Source organism: Ambystoma mexicanum, chromosome 2p, assembly GCF_040938575.1.
Source record: "Ambystoma mexicanum isolate Mex_15411 chromosome 2p, UKY_AmexF1_1, whole genome shotgun sequence".
Classification (NCBI taxonomy): domain Eukaryota; kingdom Metazoa; phylum Chordata; class Amphibia; order Caudata; family Ambystomatidae; genus Ambystoma; species Ambystoma mexicanum.
Window position 1 is genome coordinate 779,843,521 of NC_090923.1, and position 12,005 is coordinate 779,855,525.

General features: G+C 41.8%; 1 protein-coding gene across 4 annotated transcripts in view; it reads left to right on the top strand.

The window, feature by feature from the left end:
• LOC138566786 (cytochrome P450 2F2-like) overlaps positions 1 to 12,005 on the top strand; it is a 376,524-nt gene that overhangs the window by 261,637 nt on the left and 102,882 nt on the right. The window lies entirely within an intron of this gene.

The following is a 12,005-nucleotide window of genomic DNA, read 5'->3' on the forward strand; positions in this document are numbered from 1 at the left end:
TGCTGCTCAATTTGTGTCTAACTTTGACTTTCCCTCCCTTTTTAAATTACTGGAGTGCCATTTCTCTCATACTTCATTGTGAGTTTAACTTGTCCAGAATCTATTGGGAGTGGTGTGGTGTATTAAGAGACTGCTTTACTTTAGTGAGATGTTATACAACTAATGAGTAAATAAATGTATATTCTTTTACTTAGAAACCTTGACTCAGTGTTTGTTTGAATCATAGTAATTGCTGTCCTTTGTGTAACTATTTGATACTGCTCACTTGCTCTTGAGATAAGTCTGGCTGCTCAGACATCGCTACCACTTTACTGTGTAGTACAGGCTTGTACCAAAGGTGAATTTGCACTGTCACATGTAGTCTTAATTGTGTGTGGTGTTCCATAAGGGTACTGCATATAATTCTGCCTAACACCGACCAACTTCGTTTTGATCTCTTGGCAAAGACTTAACTGCAAACTATTCTGAACTGTGTGATCCTCTGCAAATACTCTGCTCCATTGACTTTGGCTCAGGCCTATTGATTTGATTTCCTCACTGTAGTAGCTTCTTCTAGATTGCCCTGCTTACTTACTTGTTGGTGTTGCTTGATTTTTGTACAACTTTGTCTTTCCCTCCCTTTTAAATTACTGGAGTGCCATTTTGCTCTCACTTCATTTTGCGTTTAACTTGTCCAGAATTCATTGGGTATTGTGTAGTATATTAAGATTGTTATTTTCTGATGCTTTACTTTAGTGATCTATTTTACAAATGATGTGTAAATAAATGAATATTCTTTTACTCAGAAACCTTGAATCAGTTTTTATTTGAACCATAGTGATTGTTGTCATTTGTGTAACTTCTGATATTGCTCAATTTACTCTTGAGATAAATCTGGCTGCTCAGCCATCACTACCACTTTACTGTGTAGTACAAGCTTGTTCCAAAGGCGAATTTGTTCTGTCACGTGTAGTCTTAATTGTGTGTGGTGTTCCCAAAGGGTACTGCATGTGATTCTTCCTAACTTTGTTTCAATTAAGTTGTATCTTATATTTTGTCAGATTTCGTTTTTCTGTGACATGGCGTTTTGAAAGCCAGATTTATTGAAAGGTCTACTTGTTTAGCCCTTTAGTAACAACTTTGCAGAACATGCTTGGTTGGTTTCAGCACTGAAGATGAAAAAGGAGAAGATTCAACCTCCCCTTCTGTCTAAATTGGAAACTGTGGAACCAGGAGGACAAGCCTCAAATCCCAGACTTTAACACTTCACACTTTAAGTGATCTGAGCAAATCACTTTTGATCACTGTGCCTTATTTTCCTTATACATTTGTAGAGAACGTCTCACTCATGTGTTAATAATCTATAGTGCTACTCCATAAATAATTATAATGTTACCCATTTACATGATGTATACTGGTGGGGAGGCAGAATGTCAAGTGAGGGTCTTATGTTGTGGGCATTAGGATTCAGGAGGCAGATCACCATTTATGGGGTTTGTGTTGTGGGAAGCCAGATATCAGTTGCCATGTCAGCTAACGCTTGGCTGTTAGAGTGAACATAGACCCCCTGACTCAGCTATGGCTTGGCTCTACCAATGAATGCTCTAGCTTCTCTAACTCTTTACATTGGTTTAAAACTAAAGGTTAATTGGGATTGGATGGGATGGGAGGAGATGTAGCTTGCTCCCACTGGGAGACCAGGAAACCTGTGCTCAAAACGCTTCCTTCCCATTTGACTAAATTGTATTATTCTGGTGACATCATTTTTCTGCATTTACTATGTAGTGGAGGTCTCCTGTGGCTTGGCGCTCCACGAAACAGCAACCATAACTGAAAGATATATTGCATTAAAGGAAAGTAATGCCAATATTATCTTGTATATATTCTAAAACATGTGTGGGTAGGGCAGAGGTTGGAATTGCTTTTAGTTGTTCTGGATGTTGGGGCTGCTGCATTGATGGCTTTGGACAGAAATGTGTATGGGAAGGAAGGAGTAGGCTACATGGAGCAGACAAAGCCGCTTTATCATGCTCACAATGCCACCTATCAATTCACCCTCTTCTTTCTCTCTGTCTCTGTCTCTCTCTCTCTCACTCACCCCTAAACTGTACAGCTGCTTTGTGTGTCCTCTGTGGCCACAAAAACAATTAAATGTGTGCCCCCTTGGACTCAAGCTAAACCAGATGAGAAATGTAAACAGGGGCTGTGCAATTCAAGGAAAAGCATGAAGGTACCTGGACATTGAGCAATTAAATCACAGATAGTTTAAGTGCTTACCTTCGAGGACCTTCTTCAAGCCCAGGTTTCATTTAAAGGCATAACATTATAAAAAGATATGTGCACCTCCAAACACCACAAGGACCCACTGAATGACTGAACTTGATTACATATTTCTAAACAGCTATCCTCATCGGTTAATTAATTTGCGTAAATTGATGACATCAATCTATGCTTCCCCTTATTCCTCTGAGGCTACTGCTTGCTCACTGAACTTGCTTCCCAACTGAGATCTTCTGCCTCCGTCGCGCTGCCACTTTGTGCTATGTCGTTGAACTCCTCTGGCCATGCCCTATCCTCTGTAACACCACAATAAACTTGGCCCTGTTCCACCATGATCCTGATTTCCCCATCCTCAATCACGACATGCTGCCACACAAATCTGCCACCTCTGACCACTGCTGCTTTAGGCATAATTATGATTGTTCTTTTCTATCACGCTTTATACCAGCGAGTGGGTTCTAAGCAGGGGATCAGGATTGAAGCCTGTCTTGTGCTGCTTTATCTTGATTCCAATGAGCTATCCTTCCTAACAACAAGTCACTTATGTTGTAGTCCTTTCTCCCATCAGCAGCGCCTCCCTGTCTCTCTTGGATTCAATGTTAGCACACACTGTTTCAAATTAGTATGCTGGGCCTTCTTGGCTCCTTTCCAATTGTCGAGGTGTAATAAAAGCAGTAGCTTCATTGATGCAGCTGCTTTACCTTCCACTGAGATTGCTGGGGGCCACCTTAGGGGCTCTCACTTTACTTGGGCCCTTGACTTGGGTTGTTTCCGGCGAGTAAAGGACCCATCACATGTTATATTGCTTAAATAAATGTAAAATAATAAATTGTCCATGCTTCTTGTTAGGGAGAATTCTCTTATAAGGCTAATTTCCCAAACCTAGTGAGTCCCCCAGCAGCTTTGCTGGATTTTCGGGGTTTGTTTTTGTCTCCTGCTAAGAGTGAGACTCTTTTCCTCCCACTCCTAGGCATGATTTGAGGTATGTCTTTGACTTTTTGTGTGCTTATGGGCTATAGGGTCTTTTACTCCATAGGGTATCATCTGTTTTTCATGTGTGTTACACAGCACCCTCAGTGCAGTAACACAGGTGTGTCAAAGTGACCCCCAAACATAGACTCCATACCCTGGGACTGACTACTGTCTCCCAGGGCATGTAAAGTCACCATTGACTTTACTAGTCCAAAATTGTGAACAGAACCAGTACAAACCATCATATTGTGGAAGTACTGGAAGGGGTTAATTCGATTGCCCCTGGGTCTGTTTTCAAGGGGGCACTGTCCAGTCCCCCTTTGTCGAGTTTCTGGATGGTGGCAGGGGTTACCACGCAAAATATTCCACTGGAATATTTCCTATGGCATTTTCCCATTGATTTTAAGCGCACCACTTTTTGGTGCAATGTTAAAGATACCGCTGGTTTATTTATTTAATATTAAATCAACGGTTGGATCTTTTCGCCAGAACTCTTTTCTAAAATGGCGTTCGTGTCCATCTCTGTAACTCCAACCAAGGTCGGGCCCTTTGGTCCACTTTTTGGCGGGCTTCTCCACAGAAGCCCTCCAAATGGTGCCACTCTGTCTGGGTTCCACAGGATGTGTGGGAAGGGGAATTGGCACCCTGGACTGCATTGCCTTAGCAACCCAAGTCGCACTCTATTCTGATTGGCCAAGTGGTGAGTCTCCCGGGCTCACCACTTACCATGTTTCAGTGAAAACTCGGCTGTTGAATGGGGTTTTTCTGCATAAAAGCAGGGCTTTTGGGACTGGAACTTCAGAAGACACCACAGGACCTAAGAATCCGAAGAGGGAAGAAGCTGAGCCATCTGCAATGACGACACCACCTGTGGAGCCCTGCAGCAACAAACTCACCACTTTCCCAACGACAAGAGAAGATCTTCTGATGAACGAGTCTTCTTCCTTTGAGCTGGTGGTATCAACCAGTTTGCCCCTTTTGCCTTGCAAAGACGTCCCTTGGTCAAATCGCCGTGCCAAGCACCCCGGCGGCCGGATAGCCAAGCTTCACCACTTTGACCGCGGATAAAAGGAACACACCTTTTAACCGACGAAATATGCGGCTGGTTTCATCCTTGTGCACTGCATCGACTCCAAGTTTCCTCCTCGATGAGATCCTCTCTTCCCCTGGTTGAAACAATGAGCTGCAACCACTGCCAGGAACAACTGCCACCGCTGGAGCTTCCTCTCTCTTTAAGGTACTGTGTTCTGCCTGGCCTCCCTTTCTACGGATTGCTAAAGGTGACCCTTAAATCCTTGGCTTTCCAACTGGGTTGGCCCCAGACCTTCTAACTTTACCTCTTGAATCACCCCAACCTCTTTTGAACATTGTGCAAAGACTTTTAGTGCATTTTAAACTGTGTGATCTTGGGCACATTTCACTTTGCTCCATTTAAATTGGGCCCGGCCTATTAACTTTGGCTCTACAGTGTATACTGCCTTTACTCCCTTTCTTTGAACTTCTAAAAGTGTTGGGAACTGTTTTATTTCTATGCCCTGCCTTTTTCTCTCCGTTTAACTTAACTATTGGAGTGCCATCTAGGTTACACACTCACATCTGTTTTAACAAATAGTGGTGTTTTAACCCTGACTTGTCTAATAGTTATCAAGGGAGGTGTTTATACTTTGCCTGACTGTGTTTTAACTTGCTTTTGATTTAGACTGCTAGTGTATTTCCTAAAGTGTGTTTTAAATAAATAATTATGTACTTTTGATACAAAGCTCTGGTCAGTGTTTGTTTGCTCTATTGTGTTTTTAGCCCTATTGTGTATACTCTATATACTGCCCTACTCTTCTTGAGAGAAGTCTGACTGCTCAGCCACAGCTACCAGGTAAATCTGGGAGGTGCAGACTGCTACCAATTGGGTTTACTGCTTACTCCTGTAGTCTTAATCTTTTGCAGTGTTCCCTAAGGGAACTGCACAGGATTCTGCCTAACACTTCTTGACTGGGATGATAAGAACACATGAAATTCAGAATAGATTAAATCATTAACATTGTATGCTGCATAGTAAATTAAGAATATTAAGAATCATTGTTTTCTTTGTTAAATACATATCATGAAACAATTTAGACAAAAGCATCAACAGCATCAATGATCAGAATGTAGAAGGAAAGCACAGAATTAAGCAGGAGACACTCAGTTGTATGATGCATGAATTGTCCACTGGGAAGCAAAAAAAAAAATAAGAGGAAATAAGAACAATACAACATCAAATAGTGACAAATATATACTTATTTCGTCCAATTCTTAGTATAAAAGTTAAGTGAAAGCTGAATACATTTGTTATTAAGAAATATCAAAGATATATTAGCTATTTGGGATAAATACAAGAAAGACTAAATAGTTTAAATAGAGCAAAAGACTCTGAGAAGTGTGAGTTTTAGAATCTGAGTTTGTCACATCTGTAAATGTACTTGAAATTGTCTGAAAGAAAAACACAAATAAGAGTCTAGTGTGAAAAGCAATAAACAAACAGCTCTACAAAGTCTTTGGGTTGGAATATGAATATGTGTGTGAGAGTCTAAGTGTGTGATTGTTTGCGTGTGTGCATGTGTGTGTGTGTGTGTGTGTTCCTGTGAGAGTGGTAGAGAGAGAGAAAGAGATAAAAAGAGCGATAGAGAGCAGAGTGGGATCAATGTAAGCCATGCAAACATATGAATGCATTGGGGATAGTTCCAAAATTGGGCAAACTAAGGAAGATGCTTTTAACCACAGGATGGCTTCTCCTAAATATTCACTGCACTGCATTAATCCTACTGCACAGTTGCAGATAATATTGTTGTATCCCCATCCAGAGATAGTTAAAGTTTTCTCCATTTAGTAAAGTCTTCAGGTTTTAAAGATCCCCTTCTATTTATATTTGTTATTCCTATGTATATTTGATTGGGGTCCTCTGCTTGTCAACCTTGGCTCCAGGTAGACTCTTCTTCTAGGATTCTTGCATGAAGAACCCATGCAAAGGCAATGTAAACTGGAGAAATAGCAGTGATCAAAATTCTAGAGTGGAAAACAATATACTGGCAAACACCCCTCTGGGCCTGGTTTACCTGAAATTCTTTGGCCACCCCCTAATCATGACCCCTGCTCTGCTCCCCAAAATCACAACCTTGTCTAACTCCTCCAGGATTGATAGTTGTCTTATGAACAATAGGATCACCCCTGATTCATCTTATTTAATTTCTTTCTCTTCTACCTCCTTTGATACATACTTGACACCTCACCATGTGCTGGTACCTCTACCTTGCCTCAAGTTTTCTACTTAATCATCAGAGATGTTTGGCTCTCTTGCTCAGCCTCCTCAACATTTCCCCTTCTTTATTTGTCCTTCGCTCCTCATCCAACAGCTTCTGTGATGAAACTCCTCTCATCCACACCAATCTGCCCACCTTCTTCCTGGATGTCTTGTCCACCCTGCCCCTTAATAGCGTCTTCCTTGATACAACATCCAATCTACTCTTTGATATTCTCCTCTAACTCTGCAATAATGTTATCACCATCCTCCATCAAACCACTTTTCTCCTCTCAGACCCCCTTTCTTCTCTCCACTGATGTTACCTCCGGTCTCCTTATTTAGGGTCCTTCTTTTTATGCCCTTCTTGTCCTCCCCGTCTCTCCTCCTCTTTCCAGTCACCCTCCTCATCCTATTCCTTCTCTGCCGTAACCACCTCTTTCTTCTGTGTCCAAACACCTCCCTAGTAACAACTCCAACCTCACACCTTGGTGAAATTGCCCTTCCTTTGGAAGGGGCCCTTCTATAGTGCTGCCCACCCCCCTAATATGACCGGCTTTCATCTGGTGTAACAGCATTGTGTTACGGGTGTAAAATGTGGGTAATTTATTGCTGCCTCAGAGTGTATCAAATGGACCAGGCCTACATAAACATTTGCCATCATTTTGTATGCACGGCAGTCTGTTTACTAAACAGGAAGTGGACTGACCATGTACAAACCTTCCATTGCCACTCAGAGCTGCACTTGGACTACTGTGCAAGCCCTCAGGGAGATGCCCACTCACCCTACAATACTTGTATGCTGGGTATTTAATTCCAGGTTCTGATTCTGAGCGAATTTGCTCCGTGAAGGTAATACTGAATGTATCAGCGTGTTAACAACGTCAAAGCATCTTAAAGAGGATAGGAACATGACAGGACTCATGTGGATGTCAACTGCTAAAGAGATTCAGCACTGTGTGTAACCCATTATCGTTTTCAATGTACCCTGCTTTCTAGAGCCTAAATCGACCTTGGGCTGTGGTTGGTTTCACAGTAGTGAATACTGCAATAACTGTTGCAAGGCTTGAATGACAGTTAGATGTCTATGTTTAGCAAAACACCACCTCTACACCTATAAACAGACAGATTTACTGTTGGCCACACAATTCCTCTGGATCTATCCAAAGAATATCTAGCGACCAATTTGTGTTACCATTGTGTAAAGGATCAACATTAGACGTCAGCAATAACTTCCCTACAAGGTTCTATCACTAAACTAAAACAATATGCATTCACACTTTCAAAATAGGGCCTCTTTATACTCATATGTGGGAGCACATAAAGAATGTTTTCACTCTTTGTTTAACATTATGTTTTTTATTCTCTTGTAGAGTCTTATAGAGATAATCATTAAGCAAAAATCCTCTCGCCAGGGGGCATTATCGAGTCAGGTAATGCACCTGGGCCCAGAGTTACGAAGGCCCTGGGGCATTATCTGACTCAGTAATGCCCCCCAACCCCTGTGAGGAGATTAATGCTATCAGTACCCGAGGATACTGAAAGCATGTTTATTCCTTTCTGAAATGCTCTGGAGTTTAGGAAAGGAAGAAAAAAAAAGAAAAGAAAACAAAATGGTAACATTAGTACCCACTGGGGGTGGTAGCCTCGCACCTGGTGGGGAAGGGTGGCAACCTCCCGGCCAATGAACAGGCTCAGAAAAGAGGAAAGGAATTACCACATGGTAATCCCCCCTGCTCCGAGCCTCCTCATGGCTGGAGGCCGCAATCTTCCCCCGATGGGAATTCAGGTAAGTGCTCTTCTCCCCTCCCGGCTCCACATATTTCCCCCCCTCTTCCTTACACTCACCTGCTTTTTTTGCTCCTGTTCAGCAGCGGACACGCTGGAAACACTTCTCCCGATCTATGGCAGGCCATCATCGAAAGGAAGAAGGAACTATGCGTTGTCCCTTCTCTCCTATCCATGTTGGACATTTTTTTGTTTACTTTTTTCCTATTTTTCTAATGGGAGCCATGGGAAGGGGGAATGGACTACTCTCTCCCTATCTATGGTGGCCATTTTGTTTGTTTACTTGTTAAATTATTTTCAATGTCCTCTATGGAAAGGGAAAACAGAGTTTGTTTTCCTTTCCCCAGTGGCCATTTTTTCTCTTTTTTCTTCATTTCCGAAATGCCATTTTGGAAAGGAAGAAATATGCGTGTAGTACCCCGGTCCAATGGACCGGGGTACAAATAGCAATAATCCACATGCCGGGGGGCATTACTGAGTCAGGTAATGGCCCAGGGCCTTCGTTAAGGCCCACCCTACACTCAGACTTGTAACTATGGTAACTCAGAAATGCCCCAACTCCCCCGCCCCCCCCCCCCCCGGGCCAGGGATTTTTGCTTAAATAGTGCCCCACATTGAATCGGCTCACAAGGAAGTTCAGGAAGATGTATGTAACCACTTCACTTTAATGCTTTTGTAAATGCATTTGATTCCTGCTTATTCTGTCAACTTTTTTCGCCCCTGCTAAAAGCTGCCGGATTCTATTGGAATATATTGTAAATAACTCACACCACGAGTAATTAGTTTGAGGCATTTATAAATACATTCAGTTCAGCATGTTAAAGTAACACGTCAACCTGTGCCCCTGCAAAATCATGTGTTTCTCGAGCACCCTGCACAGAAAGGATTCAAAACTGCATGGATTGGACAGCAGTGCACATGCTTGTACGAATTGGTGTTTTCCCCCAGTGCACTGTGCACATTAAACAATATGGACTTGTTTGTGTTTGTGATACAGGTTATTTAATGTGGATGTGTCACTTCATTAAAATGTTGGAATTCAATTCTGTGCTCGGCCTCATTATGAATATGGCAATGTGGTAAAATAAAATAAGAAACAATTGTACTGCACCACCATATTCAGATTTTGGAAGATTCCTTGGGGGCAGAATTACTGCCCACAGTAAATGTCCTGAATCCCCAATGTAGTCCTAAAGTAATCCATTATTGGGGAGTAAAGCTGTCACCATGACACTTTTAATTTGGCCTATTCATCAGCAATACGAGAAGAGGTAATGATACTCAAGTTGGCAATATTTCCAGAGGAACGTGGCTTGAGGCCCCATGATATTTGAACATAGGTAGGCTCTGAATATATCTATTCTTCAAGTTAATGGCAGACATAGTCATTGAAAGAAAAAATAATGGACTGGTGACACTTACACCATACACCACTATACGATTATCTGTATTTTTTTAAACGGTTAAATAGATTTTGATGCCTCACCTCTATTAGTTTCAAGGCAACTCTTGGCTAGATGATGGATTTTAATGGATTCTGCCAAGGATCATTACCTAGCCGCATCTATTAGTATTTGTATACTACCTATTGTTATCATTTAGAAGATACCTTCTGTGAATTGATAATACATACGAGTAATTATAGAAACATATAAGAAGGTTTCAGGGTGTACCTTCTCTGATGAACTGCCTCCATGGAGGACTTCATTGCTGCTGCTCTCTATATGTGACATATGAAAAGACATTTTGGACACCTTGTAGTGTGCACTGAAAGTTGAGGTGGCTGTTCAGGCATGGGTACCCGTCCCTCATTTCTTCTACTTATGCCAGTACTGATCACAATATATATAGTACTTTGCGGAATCTCACATAGTCTTGGGTGTGTCGAATGTGTGGTGGAAGCGAGTTCCACAGAGTCGGGGCCAACGCTGAGAAAGCGGATCATCCGATCCTGACAGAGTTAGTGGTTGGGATCACTAAAAGAAGGGCAGTGCTTGATCTTAGGGTGCGGGGTGGGAGGTAAGGTTTTCACTTATCTTGCAGGTATAATAGGCCGATCTTGTGCACTTAAGACTCTTAGGATAGAAATATCTATTTATTCTGTTTTGATGCAACTGTTTTATTCTTGGGAAAAGTAATAAAAACATTTTGTCTCAAACAAGAAATAAATTAATTATTTACAGATCTACTATTTTAAAGTGAAAAACCTTTACATTTCGAAATAATGCCTGTAAATACCAATGTTCCTTGTTGATGAATCTATTTTGCTGCTGCTCTGCTGAATCCGTTTCTTAGAGGATAGGCTCTGCAGATGCCATCCCAAAAGTCCAGTTAACAAAAATGTAAAGTAACTAAGAGGTGGACTGAGAGGAGCCTCCTTCAGTTTCTCATTGGTATTTCGTATAATCCATTGGGCCCCTATTTTGTAGTTACTGTTAAGTATACCTTATTTCACAATTAAGCATACTTTTTCTTTTCAAATAAACATTAATCTCCTGACTTCACATCTATTTTACTCTAGTATTCAACAAAATAAAGGTGACTGCATTTTTCAGGATCATTTAGCCTACTGCCAATACGTTGGCCTTTATTCACACAGAAATGCATGTCAGTCATCATGTCATGTGTTTTATTCTTGTGGATGCAACTGCGCAAATCATGGGATGGAATGTAGCAATCACCCCTTTGTCAGAGGTGGTACAAGGCCAGTAATTGCCTGCCAGCCCAAGCTGAGGCAGGCCAGAGCGAAGTGGGAGCCTTGGTGAGGGCCTGGGTCCTTTACTGGCCTAGTACACCCCACGACAAGGATTTGGGGTATCTATTTGCACTCTAGGGATGCATCTTGGGTGCAAATAGTCATTATTATTTTGCACAAGCTCATTCTCCCATACAAAATAACAAAAACAAAAGGGACACTTCCATAGAAAATTGAGAAGGGACTAAGCACATTTTCTATTTCTATGAGGGCGGCCTGATGGGATGGAGCAGCAGTGCTGGGAGCCACAGCAGGTAAGTGGGATGAAGTGGGTGGGTGGGGACTGGGGAGGGTCAGGAAGGGGCAGCGCCAAGGGGGTTAGAAGTGGGGCACCAACAAAATGGTGGCGGGCCAGGGAAGGCACATTGGCAGTTCTCTGCAGAATTTCCAGCCACCTGATTGGCTGATTGCTCTCCCCAGGTTGCACTTTTTTCACTTAGATTTAAAAGTGCATCTTGATTCACAAACGGAATGCACTTTAAAAAGCACTGAAAACATTAATCGCCCTGTGCCTTGTTGGAACATGCACAGTGAGATTTACAATTCTAGAAGAGCTAGGTCTGACTCTTCTGTACAGATTTTGCAACTGGAACAACAATGGCACACAACAATTTCACAATGTAGTTCATATTCTTCCTGGCAGCATAGAGGGGACACAACGACATTTGCATAGTTGGAAAGATGCTATCAAAATTAATTCTGGAAAGGAGATTTCCTTTAACATGGTGACTGAATATGTATACACTTTCAACTTACTGAACCATAAAGGACTGCTTTTAGATAATATTGATGTCTAGTTATAATTAGTGAATTTACATTACAATCGTGGACCATTTAAGCAAACTATACACGTTTTGACTTGCCATGTTATCACCTTTTTATGTACATATTCATGTCAGTGTCTTTTTTGTGGTCTTTTCTTAGCTTGCCTTTGCTTGGTTCACACATTTCATGTTGCAT